The sequence below is a fragment of the Falco peregrinus genome, chromosome 9 (genome assembly GCF_023634155.1).
Source record: "Falco peregrinus isolate bFalPer1 chromosome 9, bFalPer1.pri, whole genome shotgun sequence".
Classification (NCBI taxonomy): domain Eukaryota; kingdom Metazoa; phylum Chordata; class Aves; order Falconiformes; family Falconidae; genus Falco; species Falco peregrinus.
In genome coordinates this window covers 13,611,996-13,626,526 of record NC_073729.1, presented here as the reverse complement: position 1 = coordinate 13,626,526, position 14,531 = coordinate 13,611,996, and the positions used below count along the sequence as shown (strand labels likewise).

Genomic DNA, 14,531 nt, shown 5'->3' with positions numbered 1-14,531 from the left:
CTCACCTTCAGGACCAGCGAGGGGACAGATCCAGGACCTGCTGGGGTAGCTCAGAAGTGAAAAGATTCAAAGTGTCACCTCTTTCAGACATGCTTAACACCCAAATTAGACACACTAGGTATTAGACCCAGATAATCTTGTATAAGTAATACTAATTTCCATAAACATCAGCTGATTCTATCAATAACAGTATTTGCTTCATTCCACACTGGACCTTTTTGTTTTCAGATTTATAGTCTTAAACAGCTTGTATTCTTTCTTTTTTTCCCCATTCTTTTGGCCTCCTTTTTAAAATGCCAGAAACCAATGTTATTTAAGTTATTAAGCATTCACCGAAGTACAAACCCATGTATCCCTAGAAAGGAAAAGGAATAAAGGCAGAACAGCAAGGCAGTAAATTCAAAAGAGTATACTTTTACTGAAATACTCTATAAGTGTATTGCTTTGGGCATACATTTGGTGATCCCAGAAGATATCCTTTGCACTTTCGATAAAAAATTCACAGTTACTCAAAAATGGTCCCTAGTTTAGGAATGGTTATGTTCTCATTTGGAACTGATGTAGGTATGCAAGAATAATTTTTACTGAACAGCTAGCTACTTCCAGACTTCTGTCCATTTTGGTGAGTTAACTAAAACAAAGAAGGTATTATCCTAAACTAATACCCTTTTGAAAACTAAGAGTACCAGTAATGACTCTATAAAATAACTCCCAGCTCCACTAGACTGCTTTGATAATACAGCTTGATACAGACCACAGTCTATAAAGCAAGGTGAAAGAATCTATAGGCAAAATTTCCCAAAAATCTACAAGTCCATCAAGTGCTGCATCATCCATTTAACATTATAGCTGTTCAAGCATTACAAAAATTGAACTATGAAGCAGGACTGTCAAGGTCAATAACAGTGTGCTGACCACAGAAAGACTAACCCTTGGAAAGAAAGTGCATGAGCTAACTGGTAAGGTTTAGGAACAACTCATGATGTATGTCTCTCAGGAGGTTAGAGATTTTTCCGTGAGAGGGAATTCCTGAAGGGAACTGATGACAAATGTCCTTGATCAGAAAATGAAATAAATTTTAAAGGAAGGAAACTTCCCTTCAAGGGAAGCTGGGCAAAGGGAAGTAGTCAGAAGTTACAGAAAATATTTTAAATTATAGACAAAATCCCTTTTCTTTATAATTTCTATGCAGAAATTAAACACTGCATTAGAAGCCATCTGCATTTTTTCTTTTTTAATTGAATGATTTTTCCCACTGCAGCAGTCTTAGCTGCTAGATAAAAGAGAGTATCCAAGGATCTTTGCTTCTCAGCTAAGATGAACAGTATAAATATACCTTTATTGTTTCTATTCTCCCCCTCATTGATTTTTTGACTTCATATCACATGACAAACATTGAATTTCCTTGAAGAAAATAATTGTTTTACGGTGTAATTTTACACTCCCCTGAAGAACAGAGATGAGAATTTTTTTCCTAAAACAAAAACCAGAGATTTTAAATTGATGGAGATAATGGCACGAAGCCACTGTGGCAAACAGGAGAGCAAAATCTGCTTTTCTTTGTCTTGCCTTTAAACTTGCTGAAAATGATAAGAGTGCAGTGTTGATCAAATGGAGTGACAGAAAGCGTGAAATCCAAAGCCCAGTAGGATATCCACAAAAAGTAAGCAGAACATTTGTAAAGGAATGGGAAAATCACCCACCAGCAATTTGCAATCATCACAAGAAGACTGCAAAAAAGTAAAAACAAATCCCCCCAAATCCAGTTTGTTAACTTTCTTCTTGCTTAAACTCATGACATTATTGAAGCATAAACATTATTATTATGCTGAGTTCTTTTCTACGTCAATTTCTCTTACCAAATAACCTGCAAAACAGTAAAAGTATTTTTTTCTTAATAAATAACAGTATCAGAAAACCAGGAAAGAAATCATTGACATTTTTTCTTCTATGGGGAAAAAAAAAACTTTTCAATATGATCAAAATACTGGAAATTCTTTTTACACTTCCTCAGGATGCTTTTCCTGAAGTACTTTCAATATACACTGTACACTGTATATATATTACACAGAGGGCATGATACTGTCCTAGCATACACTGTACTTCACTGTTTCTTATTTTCAGTGAACACCACACAGCTCTTTGTCCAGGGCAACTGGCATGTTCTACCCAAAACTCTGTTTTATATATGGAAACTGAATGATGGAAAACATGCATTTTCCTGTGTTGTTTGAATTATGTCAGTGTGTTTTTACTCAAACAAAAACTAATCTAACAGCTGCTGTGTACTTTTGTTTACATGCTATATGTCAAATCGTATTGTCCCCAAGGTACTTATGAGAGATGCTTTAGCAGTCATTTTCTTAAATACTGATGCCTATCCGAATTTGGATTTTTCCACCATTGAACAGAATGACAAGCACACGATTGCTGTACTTAAAGCAATCTTTCACAGCTGCTTTGCTTTTTCAGTGATTCCATTAAATTGACGGCATATGCCTGTGGGGTCTACAATGTTACAATACTGCTGAACAAGATGTTGATTGTACAATACAAATTTGTACAACACAACTTGGCTTTATTGTGGGAACCATTTCCTAGGACAACCTTCCACTTATTTTTAACCTGAAAAAAATTTAATTTAAAAACTTATCTACCTCTATGACCTTTACTGAACACCTGGTTATATTAATTGTTTAGAAGTGCAAAGTCTTAACACTTAGTGGTTAGTAGGCATGAAAACCTATGAAGTCTCCTCAGTTCCTAAAATGAGCATGAGTCATGTCTTTTCTTGAACTGAACGAAGTAGCTGTGCATTAAATATGCTGGCACATCTTCTGCTTGAGCAAGTGGACCGAAATGGTGTGAATTGTTAATGCCTTGCTGCTTTGGTTCACGGCTTGTGATTGATCATTTGTAACTATATCTACTCCTTGTTCCATGAAATCAAGTATGGAGTAATGGGTTCATCAGATTTTTGGGTTAAATTGAGAGTGAAGAGGTACTGTGTGTGGAAATAAGAGTTGCCATGTTCGGGGCTGGCCTTGTAACAGCATGGAATCTAAAGGCGATATTCAAAACCACTTCACTCATCATACGCTTACTGATTCTGAATAGGGTCCATTTGCAGGGGACATTTGGTAGTTTTCCAATACACTTTATGCCTCTTTCTCCACTTCTACCACCCTGCACATCTTTTTTTTTTTTCTTTTTTTTTTTTTTTACTAGAATAGCTTATAACAGGTCAGCATAGAAAATTAATAGATTTAAATAACTTGCTATGTAAAAGTAAAAATAGCCTTGGACTGAAATGGCTGTTCTCCTACTAATTAATGACACTTCCTAAATATTAAGTCCTTTGCATAACTCAAGCTATAAAGAACTCAGCAAAGTTCTACTCAGTATCCAGAATTATAATCCCATATTTTGTAGAAAACTATTTTTCCAGGCAGAAAGAAAGAATTACAATAGCCTTAATTTTACTCCTCAGTCCATTCATGTGCAGGAATGACACATATTTCCAGACAGTACAACACGGCTTGTGGCTTTGCAAACAGCAGTGTGTGGGACCACAGCAAACACAAGCCAACAGCAACCAGAAGTGACAACTTGTGATGGCCTGCAGGAGAGTAATCACATTACAGTAGCTCCACAGAACAAGAAAAGTAATGTTTGTCAGGATCAAACTTGCTGCAATGCTCACAATGTTCTCTTTGTGCAACCGAAGCCTCACTATACTTACTGCACTACATCATCTCCTCTAGTTAAATGTCACCAATTCAAAATAAACCATACCAACTTGGTTTTGTTGTTTTAAAACAATTTATGCAAGTTATTTAATTACATGTGAATGCTTAACTTGGAATGAAGGAATCATTCTAGTCACATGAAACCTACAACCAGGTTTTCCATCTGCTCTTGTGCTGAAGTTCAGAGACAAAATTAGAATCTGGACAAATTTAAGACTGCAAGATAAATACAGAGTAATAATTTACTGTTGCTCCTCATTTAGGAGTAAAGAATGAAATAGAAGGGAATTAAATGTAAGAAAAGTGGAAAGGAGTGTACTGCATCTATACATCTGTGTATATTTGTGATCATTATAACCATATTAAAGCAAAAAGAGAGATACAGCAGTTTAGTTCCATTTCATCCAATCTAGGTCCCGTAAGATTTTTAATCTCTCTTCATTGTTTGATATTTATCCTGATGAATGTCAGTATAGTGCAAGTCTACAGCAATCTAGTTGACACACAAGTTTGGTTATTAAGAGGTTTTGGGAAGCTTCAATCCATGCAATATTGGAGAAATAGTTTCAGAACTAATTTTGAAAGTTCTCTATCCTTTTCCCTCTTTTCTCCTCCTGTCTTTGTGCTAGCACTAAAGAAACCTTGCTGAGGTCAAGTTTCTACATTTAAGTATTTAATCAGGGTGCTTTTTAACTAGTCAGACTCATGATGGCTTTGTTGGTTTATAATTGTTGCTGGAAAGCTTTCCGCACTCACACAAGGAGCTATGCCACCATTTGGAAGATGTTTATCAAGCCTGTGGAAGTCTTTTATAAAACTCAATAATTTTTGTGGGTATTTCCTTTTTTAAATTGTGACTAACTTGCAGATGCTCATCTCTATTCTCAAAACATTCAGTGCTGAAGCACTTAAACCTGTCCAGATGAAATTGCAGATGAAATGAAAGGCCAAGACCTTCTCAGCCACAGTATATTTAGAATTCTTCAAAATAGTTCATTCTGATGCATAACTGCAGCCCACCTGGTAAGTTCACAGGATCACAGAATGGTTGAGGTTGGAAGGGATGTCTAGAGTTTGTCTAGTCTGGCTCTCTGCTCAAAGAAGGGCCAAGGTAGAGCAGACTGATCAGTTTTATCCAGTGGTACTGTCACCTCTGGGAAAACTGTTCAGTGCTTAACCACCTTCACAGTAAACTTTTCTGTCTTACGGTTAAGTGGAACTTCCTGCACTTCAATTTGTGCCCACTGCTTCTTAAATACTACTAAGAAGAATCAGAATCCATCTTTTTTACTCCCCTTGCCCCAGCCTATACTGGTGGACTGGATTATAGCTCTTCAGCCACAGGATTTAGCATTTCCCTTTGTTGAACTTTATATGATTCCTGTCTGCCTATTTATACATTCTTCCTCCAGCAGTTCTTCCAATGAGCAAAAGTTCTTTAAGACTTATTAGGAGAAGAAAAGGAATACATATTGCTTAATTCAATAACCACATAACTTATGCAGAAGATAGAGAAAGGTCCTGCAGAATACAAGGGTTAACCTTCATAACTATGATCTCATAGATATGAGCTTTATTCAGGCAAAAGGCTCACACCTAATGGACTACAGTTGAAAAAATTACTACCTATGGATATATTCAGATTTCATAGCAAGCAACTCTAGATATTACTCTAAAAAACTATTACTTAAAAACCAAAGGTGCTGTTCTCCATTCAATGAGATGTACATACTGCCAAAGAGAAGAAGGAAAAATTGATCTCATGTCATTTTTTTGCACTCTTCATTTACCAAGTAAAGATGCTTTATAATGGAACCTAATGCTCTTTACATGCTCTGATGGTTCCAACCCATGGTGTCAGCAGGTACACATTTGCCAGACCAATTCAAACATCTTTTTTCTTTTCCCTGCTCATACTATGCTTTCTACACTAAACAGAATAAGGTATGTACAAGGGGCTACATTCTGTATGTCAGATAAATTCAATAGATTCAATTGTGCTTTCCAACAGAGTTTTAGAACTTCACACAGGTGAGTGGAACTGAGGACTGAGCAGTTAGTTTTGAGTATCGAATTTTCATGTAAATTGTATAAAATTCTATTATTATGTATAGTAAATGCAATAATACATTGTACATGCAACGTATCAGTAGACATTTACTATAATAATATTCCATATATATAGCTTATACCATATGATATTACATTCTATTATATTGCATCACATATATTACTATAAATTACTCTGAATAGACCAATTAATTAATCTATTGATGCCAATTTTTACTGGTCTGACAAATCAATGAATATACTTCCTTAAGGATATGCATAGACGTATAAAAGGAGAAAAATACTGTGGAGCACACACTACCTGATAGTAGGCATAGAGCTAATTTTTATATCTATATGGTACAGTAATGATACACACACCACAGAGATGTGCTTCTATATTCAGAATTATGATCCTAACTAGGTTAAAAATAAAAAAAAAACCCCTTCTCTAGCTATGGATTCGATGCCAGTTTCCTTTTCCTGGATCTGTCAGAGAAGATGTGTCTACTAAATTCCATATATGAGGATAGAAATGTTAAGCTAAGTCTGAAGTTAAATGTTAGGATGAGGTGCAGAAAAGAAATATCTGGGTTGATTCTTAGACAGGTAAAGTAATTGGCATCAAAGACACTTTTGTCACAGTATAGGATTTCACAGTGAAGGCAGGGCTGAGTGTTTCATCATGACTGAGTTATATTTAAATGAATTGAAGGAAATATTTTAGTAGTAACTTATGCTTATATACAAATGCTTCAAGTGTGGTTGCAGAGTCTGTGATTAAAGAAAATGAGGCACACAAAGGCTTAATCCATATCTTATTATCCAATGTGCCACTGAAGTCATCAGTACCATAATTGAAAATGCCACCAAAGAGATAAAGAGTTCCATCACATTGAGTAGGAAGGCTCTGAATATATCACTGGGTTCTTTCTTCAACAGTGCTGACAGGGTGTAAGTCCAGTTTCTCCTCATACAGTTTTGGGCAACATTTAGCTGAGGCTATCATGCTTTTCTTATTATAACTATTTTCATAAGCATTCTTTATATTTTCTTAATAATTAAGAATAGTTTTAATATATTTTTCATCTGAAAGTAGCTTTGAAATTTTTTTGAAATAAATAAATATATAAAACAATAAATAATTTTTTAAATTTTACTTTGAAAAAGTAAACTTTGAAATAATGAGGAAATGCTCATAATGAAGAGAGCTTTCTCTCTTCCTGAAATGTGGCCAGGGGATGCTATCTGGCTTGCAGGGAGAGTCAAAAACCCCTGGAAACTGTACTCCTAGCTGGGATGAAATCTGATTTTCTTCTTTGAAAGTGGTTAGGACTAAAAGAGAAATAAGCAAACTACTTACATAAACATTTGCTGAGGCACACAACTCAAAGAATTTCAGAGTCCTTTTAATGATTTACAAATGCTACATCTTCCTTGTATACTTCTCCCATGATAGGAATATTACTTACAGATATAGGAACTTCTAAAGCTGGAAGCTCTTGAGCTCATTTATTGAAAACCTTGTACTAAAAATCCTTAGTCTGAATAATAAAGTGATATATTCAGAAATAAGGAAAAAATGTCATAGGGATATATACTTAAATGCCTAATTTATAGTACAAAGATATAGCTATTTGTTAGAAAACAAAGAAATATTTTTTAGCCTTCTTAAACAGAGTTGAAATGGTGTCTTGTTTAAAGACCATATACAAGGATAGAAGAGATAAACTATGTGTGTTTATCCCATTGAAGCTGTAAGAAAAAGCTCTGAGACGAAAGAAGTACCTACAGAGAAAAAGACATGCAATCACTGAGAAAAGGATAAAAAATTATGCAAATATTAAAATGCTAGTATTACATAAAACAATAGCTTTAATCATAAGCTTATTTATTATTTGCCATTTTTAGATCAACTTAAGGGCACAAACATAAAAAAAAATATTTAAAAAGTAAGTCCAGATTCACTTTTCAGTTCTAAGACCACAATGTAGTAAACAGAAAGTCTGTCCTACAAATGTTACTTACCATTTATGATATGCCGATTTGTTCCCCACATATGTTGTATCAGTATCTCACTGGAGAAGTAAGATTAATCCTCAGTGTACAATCATCTGAAAACTTTAAAAAAAAGAAAGATGTTACTGCAAATAATTAAGACCTAGTTCTTTAGCAAATATATTAAGAAAAACAAAAAAGCCCCACCACAGTATGAATATGCTCTAAGAAGCTACAAAGTAATTATTTACCACGTAAAGAACAAATGCCTTTGCATTGTAGTCTACACCCCACATAAAATGCAGAATGTACAGCTGCTGATCCTCTCATTTCCAGTACTGACTATACACATTGCAAGAACAGTATTCTATATATGCAAATCTATTAGAAATGCAAGGAATCAAATATTTAAAGTTATTCTTGGATAAAAAGTAATTTCAGGTATAACAAAATGTTATGTGTTTTTTACCAACTGAAACAGTATGAAATGAAGAAGAAAAATTCAGATGCTTGTGAAAAGTGAATCTGCTTCTATCAGATGCTGTGCACATACATGTAACAGGAAGCTCTACTTCAAAGACTTTCTAGACAGAGTAAGATATAGAGAGAAAACTGTTATCAATTCTAATCAGTTTAGCCACAGAAAAGCATGAATATGCTGTGCAAAATATTTTAATGTGTATTCATAGAACACAGACGGCCATGGTAGAAAAAAAAATATAATGTAGTAATGCCTTAAAAGTTAGTCAGTGACTTCAGCAAAAGACTTCTAAGTGGTGGAAAGTATATGGCCTACTAGTGCACATTTGAGTTACACTGGGTGCTGCAGAAAAGAAAGATGGGCTTGATATTCCTTACTACACTTTTATGCTAATAGCATATTTTGACTGGAGCATGCATGCTTTGAATGCTTTGAACAAAAAGATATGCTAAACTAGAAATGTCACAATTGCTTTATTTAACCTGATTCCCATTAAACATACAACTATGCGGTTTTGGATTACTTTAAATGTTTATTTCCAAATAACTTCTCATTCTGCTGACAAAGATAGAAACTCTTCTTTAGAAACACTTAGAACAAGATGCCACAAACAAAATAATATTTTAGTTTGCTGTATACTATCAAATAGGGGATATCACAAGCCAATTTTTGTGCCCACAGTCAAATTCTAAATTATACTTATTGTCCATGTCCACATTGTTCTATTTTTTCCTAGTCATGCATTACAGCTGTTGTTTTAGAGAGAATCCTCCCACTATTAGGATTTTATGCTGAACCAGGTTTTCAGATTGAATAACATAAAGTCATACACCTCAGTCAATTTAAAACCTGTATCTCTTGATAGCATCCTTTTAAATAGTATTTTCTTGCTACACATACTTCAAAATTCTTATTGAATATTTAGCTTACCTTTCTCCAGTTTGTACAGAAATCATAATACTTGAGAATATATACAATAGCTGTTTTTATATTGTGCAATGCTATTCAGTGAATGCAAAATTTATGAAAGAGGTGAATCATCACTATAGGAGTTGTGTGATTAAAGCAGAAACTGTCACTAAAATGATGCTAGTGAAATTACCTGTCATTCTTTGGAAGGAAGTCTAAGATAGATAGCACACAAGTTACTTTTTGATGACAGAAATGGCAATACTTTGACCAGGACAAATTCATTGTTTATGGAACTGTTGAAAAGAAAAGGCAAGAGGAAAACACTAATGACATTATTCACCCATCATGCCTTTTTCAGGTCAGCCAGGTGAATATCCTAAGCTGTCTTTTTCAAGGCACTTTTAGAGAAAATAGACAAAAAGTATGAATAAAAATTTTATGAGTCTTGTAAATTTTAAGAGGAATGTGTCCCATTTTAGAAATCCTACCTTCAACTGCAATAACACATGTTCAAGTGTGAAAAACATATCTCCTACCTCAACAGAATCCACTTTCCACAACTGACATTGCACACCGAAATTACAAGAGATGCTGCCTCTCCAAAGAAACATAATTTAAAATAAGGCAAAGAAAATGCACCATCAATAAAGACTTGTGTTTCCTTGGTTGGTTGTTTTTTGGTTTTTGTTTTCTCCAGTTTCAAATGAAATTACAGTAGCTTCAATGCTGTTCTAACATGCACAAACATGGAACTCTTTTGAAGGTGTTGCATACTGCTTAGGATTGCTAAAATACAACATATTCCCCTCCACTTGCCCATTTTTAACATATTTAGGCCCAAATGCCGTGTTTCTGATCCAGTACTAACCTAACTCAGAACATTTTTCCTGGCAAGTTAGAAGACAGGAAAATATGCAAATATTTTACAATTTCTTTCAATGGGGTCAAGGCCCTCTGACAGCTGTAGTTTCTAATTCTTTACAACCACAGGTTCCTTAGCTTTCTAGGCAGCTGCCTAACTGAAAATACCCATCTGAAATAATTTGGAACAACTAGGTTCCAGTCTAATCTAAACCAAACAGAATGTGGATCTGTACTCAGATCTCTCCTACAAAATTCTAGTCTTAGATCTCTGTGTTTAAAAATGTTTGGAAAGATCTTAGCTCAGTAAGACTATTGTAGACATTTTCTAAATTTTGGCAGGACAAAAAAACTTCCAACTAGCTCAAATACAAAACAAATAGGGGAAAAAAAAATCAATATTTATCTTGTCCCTTAGTTCAAATCTTATAAATATACTTATCATTCCTTCCACTTTCAATTGCATAAGGATAGGCATTTTCAGAATGAAAAAAAATATTTTCCTTCAATGAATTACGAATCCTATTTGATATACATGACTATATTGATTGCTGTATCGTAGATGTTCAGTTCTTCCGTCAGAAGCCTGTACAGTCACTAAATGGAGATAGGAGGAAGTCTGTGAAGATTGTACAGTCTGGTAAATCTGCCCTTTTTGAGAACTGTAACAGAGACTGCAATTGTTCAGTGTGTCTTTTTTGTCATTTGTTCAGTGGTACAGATCTAGCATAACCAAAGTGAGAATGTTATCACTTTTGTCAGGGTTTCAGAACAAGGAGAATCAAACACCCTCCAGCTGCACTTCAGACCTTCCTGCCAAGATACCACCAGTATTTGGTGAATTCACATCACTCTGCATAGCTGGTCCACTTTTTCACAGATAAGTAAAAGTCTGAAAAGAAATAGTTACTGACTACAGAGAAAGAAACAGACTTTTCACACAGTAGCCACAATCTGTTGAGCATTTGGCTTATTATACATAGAAAAAAACCCACATTTAAATTGTTTTTTTAAAGCATGCTAAGTGAATGCCGCTCCAAAGGGAAGGAATAATCTCCCATTCAAATAAAAAAAACATTATTTCTATTCAAGAAAAAGGAAAATGTTCTGCTTCTGATATATTCTTTGTGATTTGACTATACATAACTGGGGTTGTCCCAGATGAGGGCAGCGTGCTAGGAAATCACCAACATATGCACCATATGTATCATATGCTGCCTTTATTCTTCCACCTCTCTATAGACATCCACTCACAGACAGGATATTGGACTAGATGAAAGTCCAATCTGACACAGCATTGCAATTTTTACAGTAATTTGTTTGTGGTTTTGATTTATAAGCAAAAAATATGTTTCCTTTTTAAATCACTAGACTGGAAGAAATACCATTTTGAAGATTTAAAAATATTTTTATTTGATACTTACTGTTGCATTAACACCTGAGACACTGATCTCCAATCTATTTTAAATGTGTTGACCTTTATACACTCACCTCTCAGTGGAGGATCAGATACTTGTATAAAATGCCAACAGGAATTGCCTACAAACATGCAACTTTTCCTTCGGCCTTGGTTCTCCTTCCCCTGCACCAAGCTGTACACACATGCTAGAATTTTCCCAACATTTCCAAACTCCCATGTGATCTTTTCTTTTGTGCTTGCAAAAGTATTTGGGTGGGTGTGCAGTGGATCAAATTCCAGAAACCATTCCAGATTAAAATTGACAATTATTTACTGGTTTATTTTTGGCATGTCATCTTCCCTGTGTGGTTCACTGAACGATGGAGCAAAACCCTTGTGCTGTCCAGAGAGCTGCAGAAGTCCTGCAACAACAGGGCACAAGTGGTGGAGCCTTCTTTTAGCAACAGTGCTGGAATACATTGACTCGAAATGTACTCAAAACTATGGCCTCAGTCACTTTTTGGACACCCTCTGCAAGCAGTCCACAACTTCCTCATGGATATCAGTTTAATAATTAATGTTCTAGGTCAAGAAATCCCCATGGAAAAAAACAAAACCAAAGATTTATTAATACTGTATCCAACTATTGAATTTGTGTGATGTTAAAAATTATTGCTGAACTTTTTTGCTCCAATGTACATACAAGTTTGATCTGTGTGTTTTGATTATCCTCCTGATGTTGAAAGTATCATGAATGTTCTAGTTAGATGATAGGTTCTAAGACCATTTATTGCAGAATTGTTATTATTCACATTTGCATCCAGTTTCTAGATATATATTAGCACCAATGTAGTAACAAAATTAGTTCTACAAAATATGGGCTGATATCTATCACAGGCGACACTAGAAAACTGACAGACATATGACCTTTTGTTAACTGAGCCAGGTATACTTTTCTTGGGTATTAATTTAGTGGATGAAAATTATAATTACAATAGAATAGAATTTTTTCAGTTGCTAGAGACCTACAATAATCATATTGTCCTACAGATGCTTTAAAAAAATGGATTACACAACTCAGAAAGGGCTGAGCGTTAATATTCCAGGCATTCAAAATTCCTTACATGTAGTGGAAATCTTTGCAAAATATTCCATGTTGTGAATCAGCCGTAGGTTTGAAAATAATTTAAAGATTATTTTTAGAAAAACACTTCAAATATATCACAGACCAATAATAGAAATGAGGTGATTTAAAGCGTATATGCCATACTTGTTCTGGGACAACTACATATACCCTTCTAGAACTGAAACAGCATATCAATTCTTCTAAAATCTACTGAATTTTCAAGAAAGTATTAAAATGCCTTACACAGGAATAAAGGTTCTAGTATCTAGTGCAAATTTAAAATATTTTGTTATATGGTTATAGTGTCATATCTTTTAAGACAAACATTACAACTACTGAATATTTATAATATCTAACCTAATCAAAATTGAATGTATTTTCAGACATATGTAACATATATAAGCCATGCCTCAGATAATCTTAGAAATAATGTTCCTTGGTAATAAATCCTACTGTTAGGTAGCACACACAAAAGTAGGACAAGAATTAGGCACATGATCAGAAGCAAGGTGGCTACTAGGCAAAAACAAGCAGATTAAAGTGCGGGGGGTATTTCAGTAAAGAGTGAGCACAGAATCAAAATTCCCCTTATCTAACATGAACATACGTATAATCCCTGTATATATAATAAGGCTTTGTAATTTAAGGAAATTTTTGGCTGTTTTTTTAAAAAGAATAATCTATAGTTATATGAAAGCAATAAAACTGCAGTAACAATGAATGTACTTTGAAGATGCATTCATTCAAACATGATAATAAACAAATGTTACCTTTTCAATTTTATTTGGTTGTGATGCAATAGGCTCCTAGTTTTCCTGCCTTGTGCAGTTCTTAAACACTAAAATTCTATCAGAGGTGTCCTCAGTAAATTTCTACATGCAGTTGGAAATGACATGCTTGGTTTTCCTTTGCTTGACATCATTATGAAGAGCCAGGCCATTCACTGTCCAAGATACTTTCTTCATTAATGACAGATGGTCTGGAAGAAAAAAGAAAAAAAAGTCAAGTCAATATTTGGCTTCAAAATTAAAAAAGGACATATCATGCTCCCCTTTTCCTATTACCTTAAAAATACACTGGCCTGTCTCCACTTAGATGCTGGTATTTTCTGAAATACTACCACCAGCTTCCTACTAACCGTGACATAAGCTGTAGCAAGCTGTCTGCAGTGATAGCCTGCATAAATCATCATTCCTGAAGGGAACAGATGTTCAGGGTATGAAAGAGTAATACCACAATTTAGTCATAATTAAAATTCACCTTAGCATGCCTCTATCAGTGAGCAGAGAGGAACATTTCACTTCTCACCTACAAAAATGAAATGCCTCTCATTTCTTCTGCTTCAGGAAAATTAAGCCTGAATCTTTTGTACATTGTTTGAGTTCCACATATGACACTGTATCATATAAATGACATTTTTGTTTCACTTCAACTGTTAGTTTTCTTCTTTTTCCAAAAACCAGAAAATGACCTCTAAATGGTGTACTGTCTCTGCACAAAATGCACTTACAATTAAATCTTCAGAGGAGATTGTTGTAAATTGCATGCAGAAACATAATCAGTAGCTATCTAGGTATAGACCAAAACTGTGCCAATAAACATACTCATTGTACTGATAACAATTCAGTCTGAGCTGGATATATTTAAAAACTTAGGTGCTGAAGGCCTTTAAAAATTATTTAGTTATCTTAAATCACTAAAATCAATCAGAGTTAGAGGATTAACTCAGGAAAAATTTGATCTTTAGCCTTGTAGCTGCCATTAATGTTAATGGAATGTGTCTATACACATAATTTTGAAAATGTAAGCCTCATACTGCTATTATTACAGTTGGATTATGTTAGATGCATGACAGTTCTTTTGAAAAACTGGTTTCAATTCACAAATCTTTATATCATGAGGCTACTTTATCATGAAATATAAAGCATGTGTTGTGTTCAAAAATGTCTCTAAACA

General features: G+C 34.4%; 1 long non-coding RNA gene across 3 annotated transcripts in view; it reads right to left on the bottom strand.

The window, feature by feature from the left end:
* Positions 1-13,519, bottom strand: part of LOC114011317 (uncharacterized) — a 178,143-nt gene extending 164,624 nt beyond the window's left edge. For all 3 annotated transcript variants that reach the window (XR_008748791.1, XR_008748790.1, XR_008748792.1), the window contains exons 1-2: positions 13,346-13,519; positions 7,827-7,919 (exon numbers count right to left, since the gene is read on the bottom strand). This is a non-coding gene — a long non-coding RNA (uncharacterized LOC114011317). The remainder of the gene's footprint in view (positions 1-7,826; positions 7,920-13,345) is intronic.
* Positions 13,520-14,531: the final 1,012 nt, after the last annotated feature.